The sequence below is a fragment of the Mobula birostris genome, chromosome 26 (genome assembly GCF_030028105.1).
Source record: "Mobula birostris isolate sMobBir1 chromosome 26, sMobBir1.hap1, whole genome shotgun sequence".
Taxonomy (NCBI): domain Eukaryota; kingdom Metazoa; phylum Chordata; class Chondrichthyes; order Myliobatiformes; family Myliobatidae; genus Mobula; species Mobula birostris.
The window spans coordinates 3,856,134-3,881,317 of record NC_092395.1 but is presented as its reverse complement, the minus strand read 5'-3'; positions in this window follow the sequence as shown (position 1 = coordinate 3,881,317).

The following is a 25,184-nucleotide window of genomic DNA, read 5'->3' as shown; positions in this document are numbered from 1 at the left end:
GACCTGATCCACCAATGAGGTAGCAACCCTTGAACTTGTTCTTCGATTTGTGGACCAGATATATTCTTAACATAGGTTGCATCTTATGCTCATCTTGTTGTCTAAAATCACAGAGTGTGGGGTTGTGGGGTTGTTGCCCTGCATAGTGTATGGGTAAGAATGTGGACAGTGATATTGGTACCAATGCATTAAAGCATCAATGCTTGGTGACCATGACCTTGGAAGCATGTACCATAAGAGTCAGAGACAGCTTTCACCCTGCTGTTATCAGAGTTTTAAATAGACCTATCATACACCGGAAGATTAACCATTGAAGTCCCAACTTACCTCATTGTGGCTCCTGCATGTTTTATTTACTGGGTGGCGAGTTGCAGATACGTCTCTACCAAAGGAGGTGTAAGGCACTCCTTCCCTTCACTAGCCCACAGGTCACCCTGGGCAAGGTGTAGCACCTGCTTAGCCCCCGATCAGGGTTATGTGAAGCCGTGGGAGCAGGGGGTGGATGGCTGTATGAGCAGCTGGTCCATATCACAAGTTCTGGTTATGCGACTACTGATGCCAGGCAAACAATCCTGAAGAGTATTGATAATGGCTGGAGTCACCCATTGTCAGGACGCTGGAGCAGGGATCCAATCGCAGAGCCAATACTGTGCAAACAGTGATATTAATTGAGTAACAAATCCTGAGGTGCAAACAAAGTTGGTGTCAAAGTTCAGGCAGAGATCAAAACATCCAGAGAAATCCAAAACCCAGAATCAGGAGACAGACAGACAGACAGACAGACAGACAGACAGACAGACAGACAGACAGACAGACAGACAGACAGACAGACAGACAGACAGACAGACAGAAATGCTGGAAAGGCTCAGGAAAACTCACTGGCACAATCCAGCAACAAACAGGTGAAAATACTGGACTGAAATACACTGAGCAATAAACAGAGAGGCAGATGATAGGTGGAGCACAATGAGACAGAAGTGGCAGCAATACAGGTAATCATGAGGAACAGGTGAGAGATGGATTACTCAGTAATACAGGGGCCGGAGTACAGCAGGAGCGGGGACAGGAGCACATAGGGCATGAAAACAAACAAGAGCACATGGCAATACAAAACCACAGACTAACGACTAGGGGAAAACACACAAAAAGACAAAGTTCAACTGGAGGTACTGACACCCGTCTGGTAAAGACACTGCCCAGAAGGCAAAGGCAAACCACTTCTGTAGACAAATTTGCCAGAATCATGGTCATGAGAGCCTGATGACCCATGTCATACATAATAATGATGATAAATTTTATTTATTTAGAGATACAGTAGTAGGCCCTTCCAGCCAAATGAGCCCGCGCCACCCAGTTACATCTATGTGACCAATTAACCTACTAACCGGTACGTCATTGGATCGTGGGAGGAAACCAGAGCACCCAGAGGAAACCCACGTGGTCACAGGGAGAACGTACACACTCCTCACAGACAGAAGTGGAGTTGAACCTGTGTTGCTGGCTGTGTAATAGTGTTAACCTTACTATTACACCATTGCCTGCCCACTTTATTTGTTTACCTGCAGTGCATTTTCTCTGGAAGTGTAACACTGTAATCTGCTTTCCATTTTCTTTTAATTGCAAGTATTAAAACAATGAAATTATTTCTGAGAATAAACTATTTTGGGCCAACTGCAGGCCTGTCTAAAGCACTGTCATTTATCAATTGCACTTGCTGCTCTAATATAATTCAATATGGAGGCCCTCTGTCGATTGGGGTGGGACATGGATGTTGTGTCCTAACTGTGTAAATGCAAGCCAGTATACAAGAAAGGGTGGTACCATATGGAGAGCAAGCAGTTGTCCGTGCATCAATCTCCCTGTCATGAGCCCTGTGTATTTGTTAATTGTTGTCTTATCTAGAGATACTAAGCCCTTGTGTTTTCTATTTAATCTTGTCAAGTTTATTTTTACTGGCGCGGGTTTTCCGCGTACTGTGATTATTTAAAGTGGACTCCCCATTAGCACTTATTGCAGGGTCCTTGTGTTTCGAGAATGATTCATCTTGCAGTATTGTTCAGGTGAAGCCACTGACGTTCTGTAGAATTCCTACAAATAAACTGTTTCCGTCTCTATTGTTCCTCTGCATCGAGGTTCAGTCATCTGTCAGCGCATACCATCACAAAGCCAATACCAATACTGGTAAGAAATTTCAGTTACATTTACCTGTGATAAGATCATTCAGTTGTTAACCTTTTTGGGCTCAGACTCCCTGCAGATTGACTTCTTCAGAGAGAGAAGAGATAACAATCTCTCCCTTAGTTCTATGTCTGGACTATTACCACACACAAAATGCTGGAGGAACCCAGGAGGTCAGGCAGCATCTATGGAAATGAATAAACAGTTGACATTTCAAGCAAGGCTCTTCTTCAGGACTATCACCAGCTGTATTTCCGACATTTTGACCTTGACCACATTTATAAAGAAACCTCATGAATTGAAAGTAACACATGCCGTCAGGAAATATAGAGGAGGCTTGACCCAGAAGCAGCGTAGCAGAGACGATTTAGCAGTGAGCAATAACTTTAATAATAAATTGAAAAAGAACAAGCTACAAGGGGCCATAAAACAGAAGAGAACTGATACTTAACATGACAAGGCAACAAAATAACCAAAGGCTGGGAGGAACTGGTTGAGGCTGGCTCGTGTGATAGTTGAACAAGGTTGTGGATAAGAGCTGGGTTTAAATAGGCTGCAGGTGATGGAGTTGCAGGCAATTCCTGTTAGCTGGGTGGAGAATGGGAGATGCCTGCCTGTGTAAGCCTGACATGCAGAAATTGCTGGAGGAACTCAACAGGTCAAATGACATATCTGGAAAGGAATAAACAGTCGGGCTGAGTCCCTTGTCCAGTCCTAATGAAGGGTCTTGGCCTAAAATGTTGACTGTTTATTCTTTCCACAGTTGCTGTCTGACCTGCTGAGTTCCTCCAGCATTGTGTGTGTGTTACTCTGGATTTCCAACATCTGCAAAATCTCCAGTGTTTATGATTTCCCCTCTGTGCATGCTCCCTGAGCTCTGAGTTCTTCCAGTGCTTTGTGTGATGCTCCAGATTCCATCTGCAGGCTGGTGTAACAAGTACAAACTTGAGATGAAATTGACATTTGGAATCGAAGAGACAAAGTTCACAGGTCCTGAAGAAGGGTCTCAGTTTGAAACGTTAGCTGCTTATTCATCTCCATAGATGCTGCCTGACCAGCTGAGCTCCTCCAGCATTTTGTGTGTGTTGCTCTGGTTTTCCAGCATCTGCAGAATTCCTCGTGTTCATGAATTGTAAAGAGTTTTGGGATAACCTTGAAAGGGGCCATATAAAAACATAATTTGTCTTGGTTAAATAAATTAAATAATTCAATAGTTCCATTACTAAATCAATTGCAAATGGTCTCAATTTAATTGGTTTAATTGATTAGGGATTGGAATCCAGGAACATCAAAAATTAGAATTTATATTTTTAAATTAAGAATATTTAAAGATGAATGGAATGAAAGTGAACACATTTATCCTTTATAGACCTTAGCACATGTGAGACATGTCCCACTGCAGAGCAGAACCAACAAATCATTTTTAATGAACTCTAATTGCTGTTATGTAGGAAGCAAGATTGTGTTGAAAATGTGGATGTGGTAAACTGTGTCCAACTCTTTTCTTAAGCAAGCAACCAAGAATATTCTGACCTCTAAACACAAAACTGACAGAAAGCTCACACTAATTGGTGATCATATCAGCAAATTTCTGAAAGTAGAAGTATAGTTATCATCAAAAATGTCGGGCATATTTTTAACTTGTATTTTGTTGTAACCATGTCTGTTGCAACGTGAGTCCATGCTTAAGATTGTCTGTGTTGGTCAGAATAGTTTAATATCATTTCTAGTAGACAAGTGTAAGGGATAACAAAATAATTGTTACTCTGGATCTGATGCAGCACAAAAACTCAGTAAGATAAGGAACAGAATAATATTTAAAACACAATCAATATAAATACATAAGATAGCTTATATACATAGATTAATTATATGTCCATAAAGTGACACGGGCTTAAGGTGACTCTGACAGGAAATGATAAAGTGGTGTGGTGGAGAATGTGCAGGTTGTGAATCAGTCTTACTGCTTGGGGAAAGTAGCTGTTTTTGAATCTGCTAGTCTTGGTGCGGATGTTACGTAGCCACCTCCCTGATAGGAATGGGATAAACAGTCCTTCATGATGTTACTGGTTCTTTTCCAGCATCTTTCTGTAATATGTCTCGATGGAGGGTAGGCAGGTGCTGGTGATGCACAGCAAAGCCTTCCTTTCAATGCAGTTCAGTTTCTGTTCCGAGCAGTGATGCAGCTTGTTGGGATGCTCCCTACTGCACATTCGCTTTATCAATGCTGCATGAGCTTTCATTTCTGTGGTAATTGCAAGTTTATAGTTTGATCATGAAACGCCAAAGGTTTTAGCAGATCGGGACTTTGAGGGTTGGCAAGGGCAGGCATCATCAGTAACAAAAGAATGACCAACTGAGTCTTGTATTCAGCAGGAGTACAACAAGTGAAGGAAAGAACTCAATTGTCAATACTAGTGCCTCGAGCACTGAATTGTCAGGCCTCCACATACAGGAACCTCCCACTCTCCACCCGGCTAACAGCATTCACCTGCCACTGTTCCAGATTCATCACCTGCAGCCTATTTAACCCCATTCTCATCCACAGTTGTTGTTCACTTACTTGCAGCCTATTTAAACCCCAGTTCTCATCCACAGTCCTTCTTCACTCATCAAGTTGCTTTTCACTTTCACTCTCCCTGCCTAAAGTTTACCTTGTTGCCTTTTGTGTTTAGTTTCTATTTTCTCTTGTTTTTTTGTCTCTCTTGTTATAGTTGCTGGATATTTGCTGCAAGATTTTTTGACACGTTGTGTATTTATTTCTTTACTTACAGATGCAGTGCAGTATAGAACCTTCCGGCCCTTTGAGCCACACTGCCCAGTAACCCAACAATTTAAGTAATCATGGGACAACTTCCAATGACGAATTAACTCACCAAATGGCACGTCGCTGAACTGGGGGAGGAAACCAGAGCACCCGGAGGAAACCAATGCGTGCACAGGAAAGAATGTACAAACTTGCTTACGGAGGATGCTGGAATTGAACTCTGAACTCTGGAAAGCCCTGAGCTGTAATAGCATTGCGCTAACCACTACGGTACTGTGGCGCCCCATTTTATCCCAGTCAAAGTAATGATTTAAAACATCTACTTGTTTCTTTTCTTTCTGTTACTGAATGCAGCCTACTGGTGGAAGGTTTCGTCTGTATTTACATGTGAATATGATTATTGTGCCCTTTAATTCATATTTTGCCTCAAGAGGAAACCAATTAAATGTCTTTCAAATCTCACAATGGTGGGCCCTGTAATCATATTTAGGAATAATGCATGAAATTCATGCATAGGATCCCAAATGCTCTCTGGCTGTTACAGAGGGATAGTTTCAGACCACACAGCTTCAGAGAATGCCAGCTAAATTATTCTGTGGGCAGTGCAGGAGCAGACCTGCTGAGTACTGCTGTTTTTACAAGCATAAGGTTCAAAATTCAAGACTGTTTAATGTCATTTCCTGTACACAAGTGTAAAGGAGAACATAATAATTTTGAATTTACTGAGTATGTCTGCAAGAAAATAAATCTCAGGTTTGCATATGGTGACATACAGTATATGAACTTCAATAATAAATTTGCTTTGAACATCAATTGTTACTTCGGACCTGATGCAGTACAGAAAACACTCACAATAGGTAAAGAACACAATACTAAGAGGAAACTAGTAAATATAAATACATAAGGTAGTTTATACACAGAGATTGATTGTATGTCCATAAAGTAAAGCTAAGAACAGGAGTGTCTGTACATAAGGTGACCCTGACAGGAAATGATAAAGTAATGGTGGTGGGTTAGTGGGTGGAGGTGTTTATCAGCCTTACTGCTTGAGGAAAGTAACTGTTTTTGCGTCTGGTGGTCCTGCCATGGATCTTACATAGCCTTCCCCCTGATGGGAGTGGGGCAAACAGTCCATGAGCAGGGTGGGTGGGATCCTTCCTGACGTTACTGGACCCATCCCAGCACCTTTCTGTATATAGGTCCTTGACTGTGGGTAGGCTGGTGCTGGTGAGGCATTGGATAGTTTTGACTACCTGCTGTAGTGTCTTCCTGCCCGCCACAGAGCAGCTTCCTACCATGCAGTGAAGCAGCTTGTTAGGATCATCTCTACTCAGGGAACTGGTGATTCTGTGATTGACACTGTGAAGGCCGACCCAATGTTTCTGAAAAACCTCGCACTCACACATGGGTGACAGCCAAGAATGATGATAACGTTGAGGAGTCAGGTGGCTGTTGTGATGCATTCGGTGTGGTAGTGCAGTGGGTAGTGCTTGTCGCTCTCACTGTCAGCTTTCACCACTGGCTAGCAGTCTTGCGAAAAGGAGAGCTGAATGTGTAAGTCTCTCTCTGCCAGCACATAGCCTGTCCAACAACAAGACTCCGGCAGTGTCTTCTCACAGGCGACAAACGGAAACTGAACTCCTTTCAGGCTGAACTACAGAGGACGGGGCGGAGGACTGGACCCTGCACATGTAGCGTGCTGGCCCACCCAGTGTGTGGACAAGTCTTGGTCCTTGTGAACTAGACCTTCAGCTGTGGGTAAATAGCCCCACTGTCTTGTGGGCAGCCTCAGGAGAGGTAAACCCAGACATAAAATCCAGAGTGGAGCCCCTAAGGCGGCTGGACACCACTGAACATCCTTCCAGCAGCTCCTGCAGCCAAGCAGGTGCCAAATGTATTGCTTTGCTTTCCTTTGGACTGCTCTGGTGAGGCTGAGAATGGGATCTTGACAACTGGGCATCCCAGAGTCTCCATACCTTCCGTCCAGATTTGTGCCCTCACTCTACAATGGCCTGACCCATAGTGTATGCCCACTGTCCTTCGAGACAGATGGAAGCCATCACGTGTATTAAAAAAAACAACAAATTTAACTCTTAACTGGGCTATTTTTAAGCCAGCAGTCTAATCCAGTACTCAAGTAGATCTTGAGTCAACACCAATATAATTTTGGAAGATGTTTGAGGCCAAAATGTTGACCTAAGCTAAACTGCTCTCAAACAGTTGGCTGCCATAGTAACATAACGGCTAGCATGACAGCATTACAGGCTCGGACATCAGTTTTTGGAGTTTAATTTCTGTGCTGTCTGTCAGGAGATTGTACATTCTCCCCGTGACTGCGTGGGTTTCCTCCGGGTGCTCTGGTTCCCAAAGATGTATTGGTTAGTAGATTAATTGGTGATTGTAAACCGTTCTGTGATTAGGCTAGTGTTAAGTAGCAGTAATTGAGTGATGCAGCTTGTTAGGCTGAAACTGCCTGTTCCACGCCCTAAATAAATAAGTAAAATTCTGGTGTTTGCAATGATTTTCGAGGATGTTGCCAGCTCTAGAGGGCTTGAGTTATAGGGAGAGGCTGTCCAGGGTAAGTCATCATTCCTTGGAATGTAGCAGAATGAAGGGTGCCTCACAGAATTTTTTATAAAGTTATGAGAGTCAGGGATAAAATGAATGGTAAACAAGAGATAATCTGCAGATGCTGGAAATCTGAGTAACACGCGCAAAATGCTGGAGGAACTCAGCAGGCCAGGTAGCACCTAGGAAAAGAGTAGTCGGCGTTTCAGGTGGAGACTCTTCAGCAGGACTCCTGTCCATAGGTGCCTTCTGGCCTGCTGATTTCCTCCAGCATATTGTGTGTGTTAAGTGAATGGTAACAGTCGTTTCCTCAGAGTAGGGGAGTCAACAATGATTTAGGATGAGTGTGGAAAGATTTAAAAGGGATCTGAGGGGAAACATTTTCCACACAGAAGGTGGCAGAGGAAGTGGTTGAAGCAGGTTCATTGGTATGTTTTGAGAAACCCTTGGATAGGTACACACAGAGACAGGGCTTAGGGGGATATGGGCCAAATGCAGGAAATTGGAACTAGCTGGGTGGGCACCTTGGTCAGCATAGACTAGCTGGGCTGAAGGGCCTGTAACCATTTAGTATTGCCCTCTGGCTCTCTGATTCTATGTGATGCTGGTGTGGGGAGCCCCCAGTGTTTTCTGGAATCAATGCCAGAATTAATGTTTACAAGAACTAGTACTATTAAGTCAGCTCACACTTCAATATAGTTCTGTGCCGATGAACACAGCCAGATTTATTGACAACCTTACTTTTACATAAATTGCCTTTCACAGCAAAAACAGCACACTGCAATTCATATAACTAATGGGTTTCTGAGCTATGGTGACAGGAACAAAGTAGGCAACTGCATGACCTGTTATAGATAGTGTGGCAATGTGTAATAATTGTCGACAGGATGCAATGAGACAAAGATCACTAATCTCGAGCATTTAATTGCTCTAAATGTGATAGAGTGTAATAGCACAAGTAATAGGAACAGGGCTATGGCAGAAACACAAGAGGTTCTGCAGATGCTGGAAATCCAGAGCAAAACACACAAAATGCTGGAGGAACTCAGCAGGAGTATGGAAATGAATTGACATTTTGGTCCGAGACCCTTCACCAGGACTGGAAATGGAGGGGGAAGATGCCAGAATAAAATGGGTGGAAGGGAAGGAGGACAAGCTAGAGGGTGATAGGTGGTCAGCTGAGTGGGGGAAGGGGAAATGAAGTAAGGAACTAAGAGGTGATAGGTGGAAAAGGTAAAGGGCTAAAGAAGAAGAAATCTGATAGGAGAGGAGAGTAGGCCATGGGAGAAAGGGAAGGGGAAGAGGAACCAGGGGAGGTGATAAGCAGGTGAGAAGAGGTAAGGGGGGAGTGGACAGAGTGGAGAAATGAAGAAGAGGGAAAGGAGAGGAGGCTGAATTATCAGAGGTTTGAGAAATCAATGTTCGTGCCACCATGTTATACTCCAGAGGGAGTAGAAGGTGTTGTTCCTCCATCCTGACAGTGGCTTCATCTTGGCAGTAGAGGAGGCCATGGACTGACACATTGGAATGGAATGGGGATTGGAGTAGAAATGGTTGGCCTCTGGGAAATCCTGCTCTTTGCTGATGGAGTGAAGCTGCTTGACAAAATGGTACCCCAATCTATGTTGGGTCTCAACGGTATAGAGAAGGTTTTACATTCCTCAGTGTAGAGGAGTACGATAGACTCTGAGCCTGCTCCACCATTTAATAAGATTCTTGCTGTTGTAACCTCAATTCCAGTTTCCTGACTAGTTCCCCAAATCCCCAATAATCCAGATATCTGTCTTTTACAGCTCTAAATATAACCAATGACTTTTCCTCCTCAATTTTTAGGGGTGGGGAATTGCAAAGGTCCACAACCCACTGAGAGAAGAAATTTCTCCACATCTACATCTTCATTCTAAGACTATGTAATTCTAGAAAATTCTAAAATCTTCCTTGGAAAGGAGGACATTGTGGTCTCATTCATAGACACCATCACAAATCATTTAACTATCTCTAAAGACAAAGATGGTGGAGTGCTTAATAAATTCCATCCTTGTTTTATGTCCGTGCACTCAAGCTAGATATACCTAAAATGTTCTAAAAACAAACTCTTGCATTTATATAACGCCACTAACACCACAAAATCAGCTCAAGATGTAACAAGAGAGTTAGGGACGGTAGTGAAACCAAGTGAAGAATAAGGTCTAGAATTAACTCAGACTCAAATTAGACAAAACAACACAACCAAAGTCACAAACAGTAGTGTTAGAAATGGAACTCCTATGATTGAGCACTGAGTGCTCAGCACGAGGCCTTCAAGTACAGACTTTCCATGAAGGAATATGGCGGCAATAATTGGCAGTTTGAGTCTTAAAGGGACAGTGGCAGCTAGCCAAGCCCTGGGGAATAGAGTGCTGAAACTTGCATGCCTGTCGCTGTTTAGTCAGGCCCATGACACAAGGTGCCTCACAGCAGAAAGAAGAAACAAAAAAGTACTACTGTGATATTTAGAAAAGTGACCAAAGTATTCTGAAACACATTAATTTTACAGTGTATCTTACAGATGAAGAGAATTTCAAGAGCAAGTACTGGAATTTAAGATACAGGTAACTGAAGGGATGTTTTACACTTTTTGAACAATTTAACAGGGACAAGTTGGTTGTGGGTCTGATGAAGAGGGGCTACAGATGGGTTCACACTTTAAGACTGTTAACATGTTCAAATACTTTGAACAGAAAAGAGGTAGAAAATACAGTAAGACTTGCAAGGGTGGATGGGCAAGAGGTTGATATTTTGAGAGGAGTAATTATGGTAGCTTTGAGGGAAAGTGAGACAGTGAAAAGGAGAAGATGGGTGGTCAGAAATTTGGTGGGAGAAGCACTGAGGAGCAGAAGGTAGGCCTTATGGATGCTAGGTGTTCATAGCAGTTCCAAAAATTATGAAGCAAGAAATCAGAGATTAACATATTAGGCAATTGTTTTGGTAATTCATGTGCTTGATAAAACGAATACACATCCTAAAGAAAGAACTATATTGCATTTCAATTCTTGTGCGCATGCGCTGGTCGTGCATGCAACCTGGTACAGCCGTTCCGATCTATTCTTACCTTCCTCTTCTTACTTTTTAATTTACGTTATTTTTTGTATTTTTTTTTCTCACGGTAACACGTCGAAGCTGCACCCTCTCTAACACGCTGGTAGAGAGAGTTTTATTTGTTTTTTTTTAGCGCTGGAAATGGTTACATTCCGACATGTGGGACAGAAGCAAGGTCGCATTGTGTATTCCATGGACCAGCTAATGCCGGCCGGTTTAGCGAGCAGAGCGGCGGACACCCCTGCTGAAATCCGGAGGAAAACACACAGAGGATGCAGAGGGAGATCACAAAGTTGAGGAAAGAGGACCGGGTTGAGACAACAGAGACTTATGGAGAAGAGGAGTTTGGTGGGTAATACCGTTCCGGCTGTCCGGAAGTGCTCTGTGAGCAGTAAGCGTAAAGGAGTTGGGTGCTTACTGATCTGGTTAACAACAGATGGTGCAATCCGGGGCATATTATGATCGAGGAATGTGTTTGCAGACTGGATATTGAACTTTTTACTGTTGGACTTCGGCCACATTCCACCGTGATACAACACTTGGCGGCACGGGAGGTCGTTCCTGCCTGTAGCCATCGAATGTGCAGCTCTTCCCGTGGAGGGTCAGACACCTTGAGCCAATAGACTGGTCCTGGACTTATTTTCCATCTGGCATAGTTTACATTTTGTTGTTTGATTGTTGGTGGTTTTTGTATTGCTATATTTATGCTCTATTCTTGGTTGGTGCGGCTGTAACGAAACCAAATTTCCCTTGGGAGTAATAAAGTATATCTATCTATCTATCTATCTATCAATAGCACCTGCCCCATTCTTAGCATTCCCCAAATCCGTGCAGCTCCAGTGAATGGCTGGAGCATAGTTATTTCCCTGAACCTGTGTGGCTCCATTGAATTCCTGGAGCCCAGTTATTTCCCTGAATCTGTGTGGCTCCAGTGAATGGCTGGAGCGTAGTCAATTCCTCAAATCCATGCAGCTCCAGTTAATGGCTGAAGTGTGGCCATTTCTCCAAATCCATACAGCCTCCAGTGAATTCCTGGAGCGTAGTCATTTTCCTGAATCTGTGCAGCTGCAGTAAATTCCTGGAGCGTAGTAATTTCTCCAGTGAGATTGTGCTCATATTATTTGATGTTTTATTTGCACAATTTGTGTTCTTTTGTGTATTGGTTGTTTGTCAGTCTTCATTTCCATATTTTTTTCCATAAATTCTATTGTATTTCTGTGTTTTCCTGTAAATGCCTGCAAGAAAATGAATCGCAGGGTAGTACATGGTTACACATACACTCAATGGCCACTCTATTAAGTACCCCTTGGCCACTGAGTGTATGTTCATGGTCTTCTGCTGCTGTAGCCCATCCACTTCAACGATCAACGCGTTGTGCATTCAAATCTTCTGCACACCACTGCTGCAGTGCGTGGTTATTTGAGTTACTGTCACCTTCCTGTCAGTTTGAACTAGTCTGATCATTCTCCTCTGACCTCTCTCATTAACAAGCCACTTCCGCCACAGAACTGCCGCCCACCAGATATGTTTCTTGTTTCTCCCACCATTCTCTGTAAACTCAAGACACTGTTGCGTGTGAAGGTCCCAGGTGATCAGCAGTTTCTAAAACACTCAAATCACATTTCTTCCCCATTCTGATGTTCGGTCTGAACAACAATTGAACCTCCTGACCATGTCTGCCTGCTTTTATCATTGAGTTGCTGTCACATGATTGGCTGATTAGATATTTGCATTAATGAGCAGGTGTACAAGTGTATCTAATAAAGTAGCCACTAAATTTACATACTTAGGTAATAAATTTACCTTGATTTTGACTTTGCCTTTAATTGCCAAAATATTGTGGAAAGCAGATATTAATGAAATGATTGTTTTAAAAAGTTACATTTGGTACTAAATATTCAATTCTCGAGTTCCTTTCCTCTGTTTTATGGTCTATTACATATGACCCGAGCACTGATATTTAAATATACATAACGATCGCAATCAATGTTTGTAAGGATACCAGTGTAACATTATCAGATTCCCTGCTGTGATACTGCACTGGCTCAGCTTTGGAACATGCTACTGTAAACATTGGCAACTACTGACATTTCAACTTGCAGATGTGATTGTGGGAGTCAGCCCACCAAGAGGCACCGGACAATACCCGGAGAGAGGTGATGTTTCAAGATTGGATGTTAGTAGTGAGGAGTTCCCTGGGTCTCACAGGGACAGACTGGTGGTGTCAGAAAATGCACTGGAGGCCTGACCCAAAGGCAGAGCAGTGGAGGTGATCTAGCGGTGACTGATAACTTCAATGATTGATCACAAAATAACAATCCATGAGGAGCCCAAAGCAAGGGGGATCCGAAATTAAACATAACAAGCAAGAAGATAAACTTTAGGCAGGGAGATTGAAAGCTAGGAGCAATTGGTTGAGGCTGGCTGGTTTGATGGGTGAACGATGACTGTGGATGTGAACTAGGGTTAATAGGCTGCAGGAATAAGTGGCAGGGTGAACTCTATTAACCGGGTGCAGGCTGGGAGGTGTCAGCATGTGCAGGCCTGACAAATAGTGAGGTCCTACAGAAACCTTTGGACATACTCAGCAGGCCAGGCAGCACCTGTGGAGACGTAGGAGGGAACCAGAATTATTCCGATGGAAGATCATTGACTTGAAATGCTGATTTTGTTTCACTCTCCTGAGATGTTGTGCGTCCCAACTTCTTCTGGCAGGTGTGGGATTTTGTTTTTCAATTTGACAACGAGACTGTTTATCTGTACTGGTTAATGCTCGATCGCTTTAGCAAATAGAATTGATGAATCAGAATCAGGTTTAATATGTTGCAAACTTTGTTGATTTGCAGCAGTGGTGCATTGCAATACATAATAATGATAATTATAAATTACAATAAGAAGTCAATACAAAGAAATTAACTTAAGTATGTAGTGCAAACGGAAAGCAAAAAATGTTGTGGTTGTGTTAATGGGTTCAATGTTCATTCAGAAATCTGATGGTGGTGGGGAAGAAGATGTTCTCCTCAGTGTGACAGGTGGAGCGTATCACTCACAGGAGGCACCTTCGTATAAAAGAGACGTGGACATCCTTCAAGGTTAAAACAATGACCCCTAGCTAAGGTTCAGAATCAGAATCAGTGCAGGGCAAAACATCGAAAAATTATTATATTCTAAGTTTCAGCAGTCTTTTCCATGTTCCACAGTACTTGTGACAACACACACAAAATACTGGAGAAACACAGCCGGTCAGGCAGCATCTATAGAACAGACGGTTGTCATTTCGAGCTGAGTCCCTTCATCGGGACTGGAAGGGAAGGGTGACGATGCCAGGATAAAAAGGTGGGGGAGGAAAAAGAGGACAAGCTAGAAGGTGACAAATGAAGCCCAGCTGATGGCGGAGGGGAGATGAAGTCAGAAGCTGGGAGGTGATTGGTGGAAAAGGTAACAGGCTGGAGAAGAAGGAAGCTGACAGAAGAGGAGAGTGGACCAGAAGAGAAAGGGAAGAAGGGGGGGCACCAGGGTAGGTGATAGGCAGGTGAAGAGAAGAGGTACAAGGCCAAAGCAGGAAACGGGAGAGGGAATATTACCAGAATTGAATACAATAATAATACATTTACCATTTTCCGTTCTCCATGTGCTAATTCTTCACTTACACATTTGGAAAACATTTGTCAGCGGTCAGTGAGAAATCAGTCCTGTTCTCCTTCAGAGACTAAACCTCTTCATTTCACAACAGGTGCTCTTGAATCCTGGTTGACTTTGTCCTTCCCAGGAGGAGGCACCACATTGTCCAAGTTTGGCCTTAAGACTTAGGAGCAGAGTTTGGCTCCTCAGCCCATCGAGTCTGCTGTGCCATTCCATCATGGCTGATTTTTTATCACTCTCAATCCCATTCTCTTGCCTTCTCTGTGTGACCTTTGATGCCATGACTAATCAGAAACCTATCAATCTCCACTTTAAATATACCCAATGACTTGGCCTGCGCAGCCATCCGTGACAATGAATTCCACAGATTCGCCATTCTCTGGCTAAAGAAGATGCTCCTCATCTCTGTTCAAAAGGGAGTGACTATTGCACTCCTAACTGTTGTCAATGAGCTCCACACAGACACTGTTACTTTACAACTCCTGGCTACAGTTCATTATAATCCAAATAGTGGATAGCCAGATGAGCTTCAACAATTCCACCTAATCCATGTCATCTGTCAACAGGTTCTTGACTAAACTGCAGGACAAATAAAAGTGTACATGGATGTGAAACATAGAAATCTACGGCACATTACAAGTCCTTCATCCCACAATGTTACCGTGCCCATGGTCTGTTCTTATCAAATTACGGTATTGCTTTACATTGTTGTAACTATATGTTATAATTATGTGGTTTTTGTCAGCTTTTAAGTCAGTTTGTCATGTGTATCTGTGATATCATTCTGGAAAAACATTGTATCATTTCTTAATGCATGTGTTACTAAATGACAATAAAAGAGGACTGTGTGTCCTCATAATCTAATCTAATCTAATGTTGTGTCAACCATGAATCAACTCTAGAGACTGCCTAGAATTCCCCTACAGCATAACCTTCTATTTTTAAAGAACATAGAAACCTACAGCACATTACAGGCCTTTGACCCACAATGTTGTGCCAACCATGGAACAGCTCTAGAAACTGACTGAAATTTCAACTGTTAAAAATGTATTTAATCATTAATTATAAAAAAAATTAAATTAATCACATGGAAACAATTTGTGAGTTTTGCTGGATTAATTGGGCTACCTAAACGAGCAAAGGGCAATATTTGTGTATTTTATTTTATTTAGAGATACAGCATGATAACAGGGCCTTTCACCCAATGAGCCACATCGCCCAGTTACACCTATGTGACCAATGAACCTACCAACCTGTCTGTATGTCTTTTCAATGTGGGAGGAAACCAGAGCATCTGCTGGAAACCCACGCCATCATGGGGAGAATGTACAAATTCCTTACATATGACAGAAATGAGTCTAAGTTTCAAAGGGCAATACCTTAAGGAGTTATTAAGGACTCCCGTCACCCAGGACACACCCTCTTCTCATTGCTACCTTCAAAAGGTGAAGGTACTGGAGTCGGAAGACACACACTCAGTGTCTCAGGAACAGCTTCTTCCACTCCGCCATGAGATTTCTGAATGGGTGATGAACCCATGAACACTACCTCACTATTTTCTGACCTCTGATTTTGTATTACTTATTTAATATAATTTTTAATATATACTTATTGTAATTTGCAGATTTTATTATTATGTATTACAATATACTACTGCCGCAAAACAACAAATTTCATGATATTTTCTGGTGATGTTAAATCACACCAGGGCGGTACACTTGGGAGCATAACCAAGTTCTCAGACAGCTGGCATCAATCTTGGAACAGAGACGAATCATCACAAATGCTCTCCCACAAACATCGGCAGGAAATTTCTACATTACACGATTTATACCAGCAGGCCAACCTCCAGAGCACCATATAACATCAAGAGATGTAAGCGTTCTGCAGGTTGCTCGGGATTGGAAAATGGACGTGGACTTGGAAAAAAAGCTTGTGTTTCCCCCAGACATTGCAGCTACAACACTCCAGCCAGACATGGCCCTGTGGTCCACAACAGCCAAGCTGGCATATGTTGTGGAATTGACAGTACCATGGGAAGATGGTGTCGAAGAAGCTTATGAGAGGAAAAAGACCAAGTACTCTGAACTGGCAACTGAAGCCGCCCAGAATGGCCGGAAGACCAAGATTTTCCCTGCAGAAGTGGGATGCAGGGGATTTGTTGCTACATCTACGACCAGTCTATTGAAGAAGATGGGGATGAGGGGTCACTCCCTCCAACAAGCAATCAAGTCCTTGTCAAATGCAGCAGAAGAAAGCAGCAATTGGATTTGGATTAAAAGGAAAGACAACAACTGGGCTTCAAGATGAAGACAGGAGGCTATGGAACTAAGGGGGTGTGTCTGGGATGCCAGGTAACACCATTGAGCCCTCTAGAGACACCGTGGGCTTATCAATGAAACGTCAAAGAAGGAGGGTGCCCACCTGATGACCCCGATGACGTACCTACCCTCCCTCCTTGTCACCACTCCAAACCCACTGCCAACATCGAGAGTGCCGACTTACCATAGGGATTGAAACATCAAGTCCTAGTAGCTCTACTGATTCTGTCACTCATTAACTTGCCGTGCTTGTCAAAATAATAGCCAGTTCCAGATCCCATGATCATCTCTGACTATTATAACTTGGCTAACCATTGCAGAGTGCTGGGTTCACAAACTGTCAGAGTTCAGTCAAGAAATCTTGCCAAGTGATTACTTCATCACACATTCTGTGGTGTCATATTTCAATTATAATAAAGTATAAATTTGAGATTTCCTAAGAAAATTCAATGTACTTTTTATTTATTGTCTTCCAAGGCAAGAGAAGTGGTGAGTAACAATAATGACGCGTTGGTAACTAAATGATAAGGAGCATGTGTGTACCTATAACAAGGTGCGGTGGGATGGTTTTGGGAACACAGAGGTACGGTAAGGAACTCAACTCCTCAACCTTTCCCCTGAATGTGGAAGGGGCTTCACCAGCTTCCTCAGAAACCACAGTACTGGAGTGAAGATCACCCTCAGTCTCAAGGGACTGTCTAAGCAATGTGTAGGACATAAAGCAATGAATATAGAACATTACAATACGGGAACAGGCCCTTTGGCAGAGATGAGGAGAGTGAAGGTATCCCCACTGGTTCAGGAGCCTATGCTTGAAGGGGAATAACTGTTGCTGAACCCGGTGGTCAGGGTCCTGAGGCTCCTGTACCTCCTGCCCAATGGCAGCAGTGAGACGATGTGAATGTGCAACGTGAATTTGCGTGTCTCTGGGGGGATTGATTGGGGAAGGAGAGCACATTGGCATTTGCGGGATGTGACAGTTTTAAACAAGTTTAAGCTGCTTTGTGTTTGTGAATATGTCTGTCTTTCTTGCTGCCATTGCAAACACAGTGTTGTGCTTTCATTACTCTACAATGGCCCTGAAGACTGAAGACTGCTTGGCAATGCCTGTGGCACAAAATACTTAACTTTCACTTCCTGAGCTTAACTTCAGAATCAAAGCAGCTCAGTCTACCATTCATTTCATTTAATTCCTTACAGTTTCACCACAGAAAGAAATGGTTCCCTTTACACATAAACAAAGTTTCTTCCAGCTGAATCTAAGGCAGCAGAGACATCATTAATAACTAAAGACTGCGTAAACTGTTTAGGTTAATGTGTCAATGTTGTCAAGCAATTGTGTCCATATGGATAGTCTAGTAGGGGTTCCCAATCTGGAGTCCACAGACCCCTCAGTTAATGGCAGGGAGTCCACGGCATAAAAAAGTTTGGGAAGCCCTTGTCTAATGCAAACCTGGGAGTGACAGACAGTGTGAACTGACATGAGAGTATCCTCACCTGACTATTTTCTCAGCAGATCAGAAGCGAGGAACAGTTTGGTTCAGTTCATTGCTCTGAGCGGTTTGCTTATCTCTGTATTAGACTGAGACTGTGGCCTGCAACTAGCAGGCCTCTGGATCGGCTGCTGTGATGCCTAGCTTTGTGAACTTCCATTCAGAATGCTGTTAGCTTGCTTTTGTTGTTTGCACTATTGTTTTCCCCCTCTCTGCAAATTGGCTGTTTGACAGTCTTCTTCTGTTTTTAATGGGTTCTATTGGGATTCTTGTTTCATGGCTGCCAGCAAGGAGACAAAGCTCAAGGTCATATAAAGTATACATACTTTGATAGTAAACATACTTTTGAACTTTTATACTTTGAAAAATTCAGAAATCAGAGGGGCAAAGGACCTTGGGAGTCAAAGGGTATAAAAGGTTACGGCGAGAAGGCAGGAGAATGGGGTTGAGAAGCTGATAGCTGGAAGAGCTGAAGAAGAGGGAATCTAATAGCAGATGACAGTGGATCGCAGAAGAAAGGGAAGGAGGAGGGGAACCAGAGAGGGGAGATGGGTAGGTGAGGAGTAGAGAAGGGATAAGAGAGGAGCTAGAATGGGGAATGGCTACAGAGAGAATGAAATTGTTTTTGGGCACAAAAATATGATGGATTCATTGACAAAGAAAATCACTCCTCTGATTATAACTTGTGTGCAAGTATTACCCGCATAACAAAAACTTTGTAGGAAGTTAAGTAGTTCAGCAAAAGAAGCCGTACACGCAAGTCTGGGACAGCCTGAGGATTCTTTAGAAAACCCAGAGGGTGCACCACTCACAAACATCACAGGATGTAATTACAGGGAAATGAAGGCAGCTCACATGCTGGAAAGCGTGCCAGATCCATTGCCAACACCATTTCCTCAATTCATTCATGTTAAATAACGGATAAAGTGAAACCAGTTTAAATTCCTACTCAAGACTTGATGATGGGAATCTGGATTTAGATATCCGCCAACCTATTGCATTGCTGCTCAGGGCTAGTTGGAGATTATTATTGATAGGAGTGGCTGTCTGCGATCCAGCTCTCCATTTTACACAAGGTCTGACACTCTGTTGTATTGTACATGGATAATTTGCCGCTCGCCCCTTTACATGGCTGATCAAAACAAATTTCACTTATAGAGATTGAAACATACTGATACTTAATGTGCCATGTAATGTTGTGGTAACTCATCATGCAATTGTTTAAAGTAAAATTCAGAATCAGAATCAGGTTTATTATCACCGGCATGTGACGTGAAATTTGTTAACTTAGCAGCAGTAGTTCGATGCAGTACATAATCTAGCAGAGAGAGAGAAAAAAAATAAATAACATAAAACATAATAATAAATAAACAAGTAAATCAATTATGTATATTGAATAGATTATTAAAATGTGCAAAAACAGAAATACTGTATATCAAATTATTATCAAAGTACGTGTAAGACCATAAGACGAAGGAGCAGAATTAGGCCATTTGGCCCATCAAGTCTGCTCTGCCATTCTATCATGGCTGATCCATTTTTTTCTTTCCTCCTCAATGCCAGTTCCTGGCCTTCTCCCTGTAATCTTTGATGCCATGTCCGGTCAAGAACCTCTCAATCTCTGCCTTAAATACACCCAGTGACCTGGCCTCCACAGCTGCATGTGACAACGAGTTCCACGAATTCACCACCCTTTGGCTGAAGAAATTTCTCTGCATCTTTGTTTTGATAGGGCGCCCCTCTATCCTGAGGCTGTGCCCTTTTGTGTATAAGATGATGAAAGGCATTGATAGTGTGGATAGACAGAGGCTTTTTCCCAGGGCTGGAATGGCTAGCACGAGTGGGCACAGTTTTAAGGTGCTTGGAAGGAGGTACAGGGGAGATGTCAGGGGTAGGTTTTTTATGCAGAGAGTGGTGAGTGTTTGGAATGGGCTGGTGGTGATGGTGGTGGAGGTGGATACGATAGGGTCTTTTAAGAGACTCCTGGACAGGTACATGGAGCTCAGAAAAACAGAGGGCTCTGGGTAACCCTAGGTAATTTCTAAAGTAAGGACATGTTCGGCACAGCTTTGTGGGCCGAAGGGCCTGCAATGTGCTGTAGGTTTTCTATGTTTCTACGTCCCAGACTCTCCCACCATGGGAAACATCCTTTCCACATTTACTCTGTCTAGGCCTTTCAACGTTCGAAAGATTTCAATGAGATCCCCCCTCATTGTTCTGAATTCCAACAAGTCCAGACCCAAAGCCATCAAACGTTCCTAGTATGATAACCCTTTCATTCCTGGAATCATCCTTGTGAACCTCCTCTGAACCCTCTCCAATGCCAGCACATCTTTTCTAAGATGAGGGGCCCAAAGTTGTTCACAAACTTCAAGGTGAAGTCCCACCAGTGCTTTATAAAGCCTCAGCATCACAACCTTGCTCTTGTATTCTAGACCTCTTGAAATGAATGCAACATGGCATTTGCCTTCCTCACCACCGACTCAACCTGCAAGTTAACCTTCAGGGTGTTGTGCACAAGGACTCCCAAGTCCCTCTGCATCTCAGATTCCTGGATTTTCTCTCCATTTACAAAATAGTCTGCACATTTATTTCTACTACCAAAGTACATGACCATGCATTTTCCAACATTGTATTTCATTTGCCACTTTCTTACCCATTCTCCTAATCTGTCTAAGTCCTTCTGCATCCTATCTGTTTCCTCAACACTACCTGCCCCTCCACCAACCTTTGTATCATCTGCAAACTTGGCAACAAACTATTCCATCATCTAAATCATTTATATACAGCACAAAAAAGGAGGTCCCAACACCAACCCCTGCAGAACACCACTAGTCACTGGCAACCAACCGGAAAAGGATCTTTTAATTCCCACTCGCTGCCTTCTACCAATCAGTCAATGCTCTAACCATGCTGGTAACTTTCCTGTAATACCATGAGCCCTTAACTTGGTAAGCAACCTCATGTGTAGCACTTTGTCAAAGGCTTTCTGAAAGTCCAAATATACAACATCCACTACATCCCCTTTATCTATCCTATTTGTAATCTCCTTAAAGAATTTCAACAGGTTTGTCAAGCAGGATTTTCCCTTAAGGAAGCCATGCTGACTTTGTACTATCTTGTCCTGTGTCACCAAGTGCTCCATCACCTCATCCTTAATCATTGACTCTAACATCTTCCCAACCACTGAGGTCAGGATAACTGGTCTATAATTTCCTTTCTGCTGCCTCCTTCCTTTCTAAAAGAGTGGAGTGACATTTGCAATTTTTCCAGTCCTCTGGCACCATGCCAGGGTCCAATGATTTTTGGAAGATCATTTCTAATGCCACCACAATCTCTAACGCTACCTCTTTCAGAGCCCTAGGGTGCAGTTCATCTGGTCCAGGTGACTTATGTACCTTTAGGTCTTTCAGCTTTTTGAGCACCTTCTCTCTTTTAACAGAAACTGCACCCACTTCTCTTCCTTGACATCAAGCATACTGTTAATGTCTTTCACGGTGAAGACTGATGCAAAATACTCATTTAGTTCATCAGCCATCACCTTGCCCCCTGTTATTATTTCTCCAGCCTCATTTTGTAGTGGTCATATATCCACTCTCACTTCTCTTTTATTTTTAACATACTTGAAAAAGCTTTCACTATCTACTTTGATATTGTTTGCTAGCTTGCTTTCATATTTCATCTTTTCCCTTCCAATGATTTTTTTATTTGTTTTCTGTAGGTTTTTAAAAACTTCCCAATCCTCTATCTTCCCACTCATTTTTGCTTTGTTGTATTCCCTTTCTTTTGCTTTTACAATAGCTTTGACTTCCCTTGTCAGCCACAGTTGTACTATTTTACCATTTGAGTATTTCTTCATTTTTGGAATACACATGTCCTGCACCTTCCTCACTTTTCTCAGAAATGCACGACATTGCTGTTCTGCTGACATCCCTGCCAGCAGCTCCTTCCAATGTACTTTGGCCAATTCCTCTCTCATACCTCTGTAATTTCCCTTATTCCGCTGCAATACTGCTACATCAGTCTTTACTTTCTTCCTATCAAATTTCAAGTTGAACACAATCATAGTGTGATCACTGTCTCCTAGGGGTTCTTTTATCTTAAACTCCCTAATCATCTCTGATTCATTACATAACACCCAATCCGGTATAGCTGATCCCCTAGTAGGCTCAACGACAAACTGCTCTAAAAAGCTATCTTTTAGGCATTCAACAAACTCACTCTCTTGAGATCCATTACCATCCTGATTTTCCCAACGGACCTGCATGTTAAAATCTTCCATGACTACCATAACATTGCCCTTTTGACTCACCTTTTCTATTTCCTGTTGTAATCTGTTGTTCACCTCCCAGCCACTGTTGGGAGGCCTGTACATAACTGTCATCAATATCCTTTTACCCTTGCAGTTTCTTAGCTCAATCCACAAGGATTCAACACATTTTTCTACTGAGTTGATGCCGTTCTTTACCAGTAGAGCCACACCACCCCCTCTGCCTACCTTCCTCTCCCTCTGATATAACGTGTAACCTTGGACATTCAGCTCCCAACTACAACCATCCTTCAGCCATGATTCAGTGATGGCCACTACATCATACCTGGCAATCTGTAATAGTGCAATAAGATCATCCACCTTATTTCTTATACCACGTGCATTTAGATACAACACCTTGAGTACCATATTTGTTATTCTTTCTGATTCTGCATCCCTAATGATTTGATATTCAGCCTGCTGTCTGCAACTATGTCCCATCACCTGCCTGCCCTTCTTGACAATCTGACTGCACGCTATCTTTACATTTTTACCATCCGTTCTATCTGGTTCCCACCCCCCTGCCAACTTAGCTTAAACCCTCCCCAACAGCTCTAACAAACCTGCCCACAAGAAAATTGGTCCCCTTCGGGTTCAGGTGCAACCCGTTTCATTTATGCAGGTCGTGCCTCCCCCAGAAGAGAGCCCAATGATCCAGGAACCTGAGGCCCTGCCCCCTGCACCAGCCTCTCAGCCCCGCATTTATCTGCCAAATCATCCTGTTTCTACCCTCACTGGCACATGGCACAGGCAGCCATCCAGAAATTTCTACCCAGGAGGTCCTGTAAAATCCCAGAGCTATAAAAACACCAACAGAATCTCCAAAGGCCCCAGCTCTGGGAGAGGAAGGGTCTTCGAAGATGAGCTACACCTAGGGGCAACTTGAAAGACTGGCCCAGGACGGCGGACTCTGGTGAGCTAATGCCCCGGTAGCGGTGATGGGCTTAAATAGGTAAGTGGGCGGCATGGTAGCGTAGTGCTTAGCACAACACTTTACAGTGCCAGTGAGCTAGGTTCAATTCCCACCTCTGCCCGTAATGAGTTTGTACAAATTCCCTGCAACTGCCAGGGTTTCCTCCCACAGTCCAAAGAAGTACAGACTGGTAGGTTACTTGGTCACTGTAAACTGCCCCATGATTAAACTGGGGATTGCTGTGTGGTGTGGCTCGAAGGGCCGAAGAAGCCTGTTCTGTACATATCTCAATACATTAACAAATGCGTATACGATATGTTACTATAGAATTAATTTTCTTCCAGGAGTTTGCAGGAAAATAAAGGAATACAATAGAACTTACAAAAAACTATACATAAATAAAGACTGACAAACAATGTGAAAATAAGAAGACAAATCACGCAAATTAGAAATCTCAAGGCAGTTTATAGAAACATATACAAACTTTGATGATAAATTTATTTTGAACTTGTAATATTAAAGGAAGTGTGGGACTCAGTACCAGTGAGTCAACGGCCAAAGCATTTGGATGTCCAAACAAATGGACGGTGAATTATCCGAATTTTGCTGCAGCTCTGTGGCCTGAATAGTCGTGCCCATTTTAACTCGGAAACTCTCACTGGGTTTTGTACTTTTGAAAGTCGAGTTTGAGTAAAGCACTCTTTGTGCTGACAAAGAGTAGTTCTGTTAGCCCTCCGGGACAGCCAGATGACTTATTTAAACAGAGAAATATGTTATATTTTAGGGTAATTTTGAGTGTGATTAAAGTTACCACTTTCTCCTGTATTCATGCCAACCAAAGCAGTTCAGTTAATTCTGGAGTTCTACACTAATTAGCCTATAGGCACTGGGGAATCAGAGCTGTGAAATTCATAGTTAAATTCAAAGCCAAGTTCAAAGATGATTTCATACCCATATGCATGGGTTTCTTAAAGGAGACAACGGCATTTAAAAAAAATAAACTTAGTAAATTTAGTTTTTTATTATAGCCAAGGGAGGTAGTGGGGATAAGCTCCCATTACCTATTAAATGCTCCCAATTGCTTGTGTCTTAAATATCTCTGACAACCAAGTCCAGCTCCTGGTCTTTACATGTGGCTTACCTACTAAGCCCACAGAATTGTTTCTACCAACAGGAAAAGCAGAGAAAGCCATCCAATCTGGGCGGAAGGGGCTTGCTGTGTTTGGAAAGCTCTGATCTTAAACCTCTGCTGCCTTGCGCTATACTCGCATATAGTAAAGGCTTTGGACGTAAACCCCAAGGAGAAATCCAAAGCTGGGATTCCTAAGGCAGTCTTCCACTGAGCTCAATGCTGACAGGCAACTCCTCCGATGCCACGGTGCCAAACTGTATCGTCTTCGCTGATCCTTTGGGTTCATCAGCTGAGTGGAGGGGGAGCTTGCTGTATGGGCAACAGCTTCATCTCCATATCGTACTGCCCTGTCTTGCCTATCACGTAGGATGCATCATCCTACCAACCAATGGAGGAGCTTAAACTTAGTATAACCAAACTCAACATGAAATGGGACCCGCTCTCAGGGTCTCACGACCAGCTGCTTTTCGCTATGAGGAGAGCTAAGGTACTGGTGACCCCTGTTTCCATCCAGGGGGTCAGTGTGGACATGGTGGAGGATTAAAAATACCTGGGGATACGAATCGACAATAAACTGGACTGGTCAAAGAACACTGAGGCTGTCGACAAGAAGAGTCAGAGCCGTCTCTATTTCCTGAGGAGACTGAGGTCCTTTAACATCTGCCGGATGATGCTGAGGATGTTCTACGAGTCTGTGGTGGCCAGTGCTATCATGTTTGCTGTTGTGTGCTGGAGCAGCAGGCTGAGGGTTGCAGACACCAACAGAATCAACAAGCTCATTCA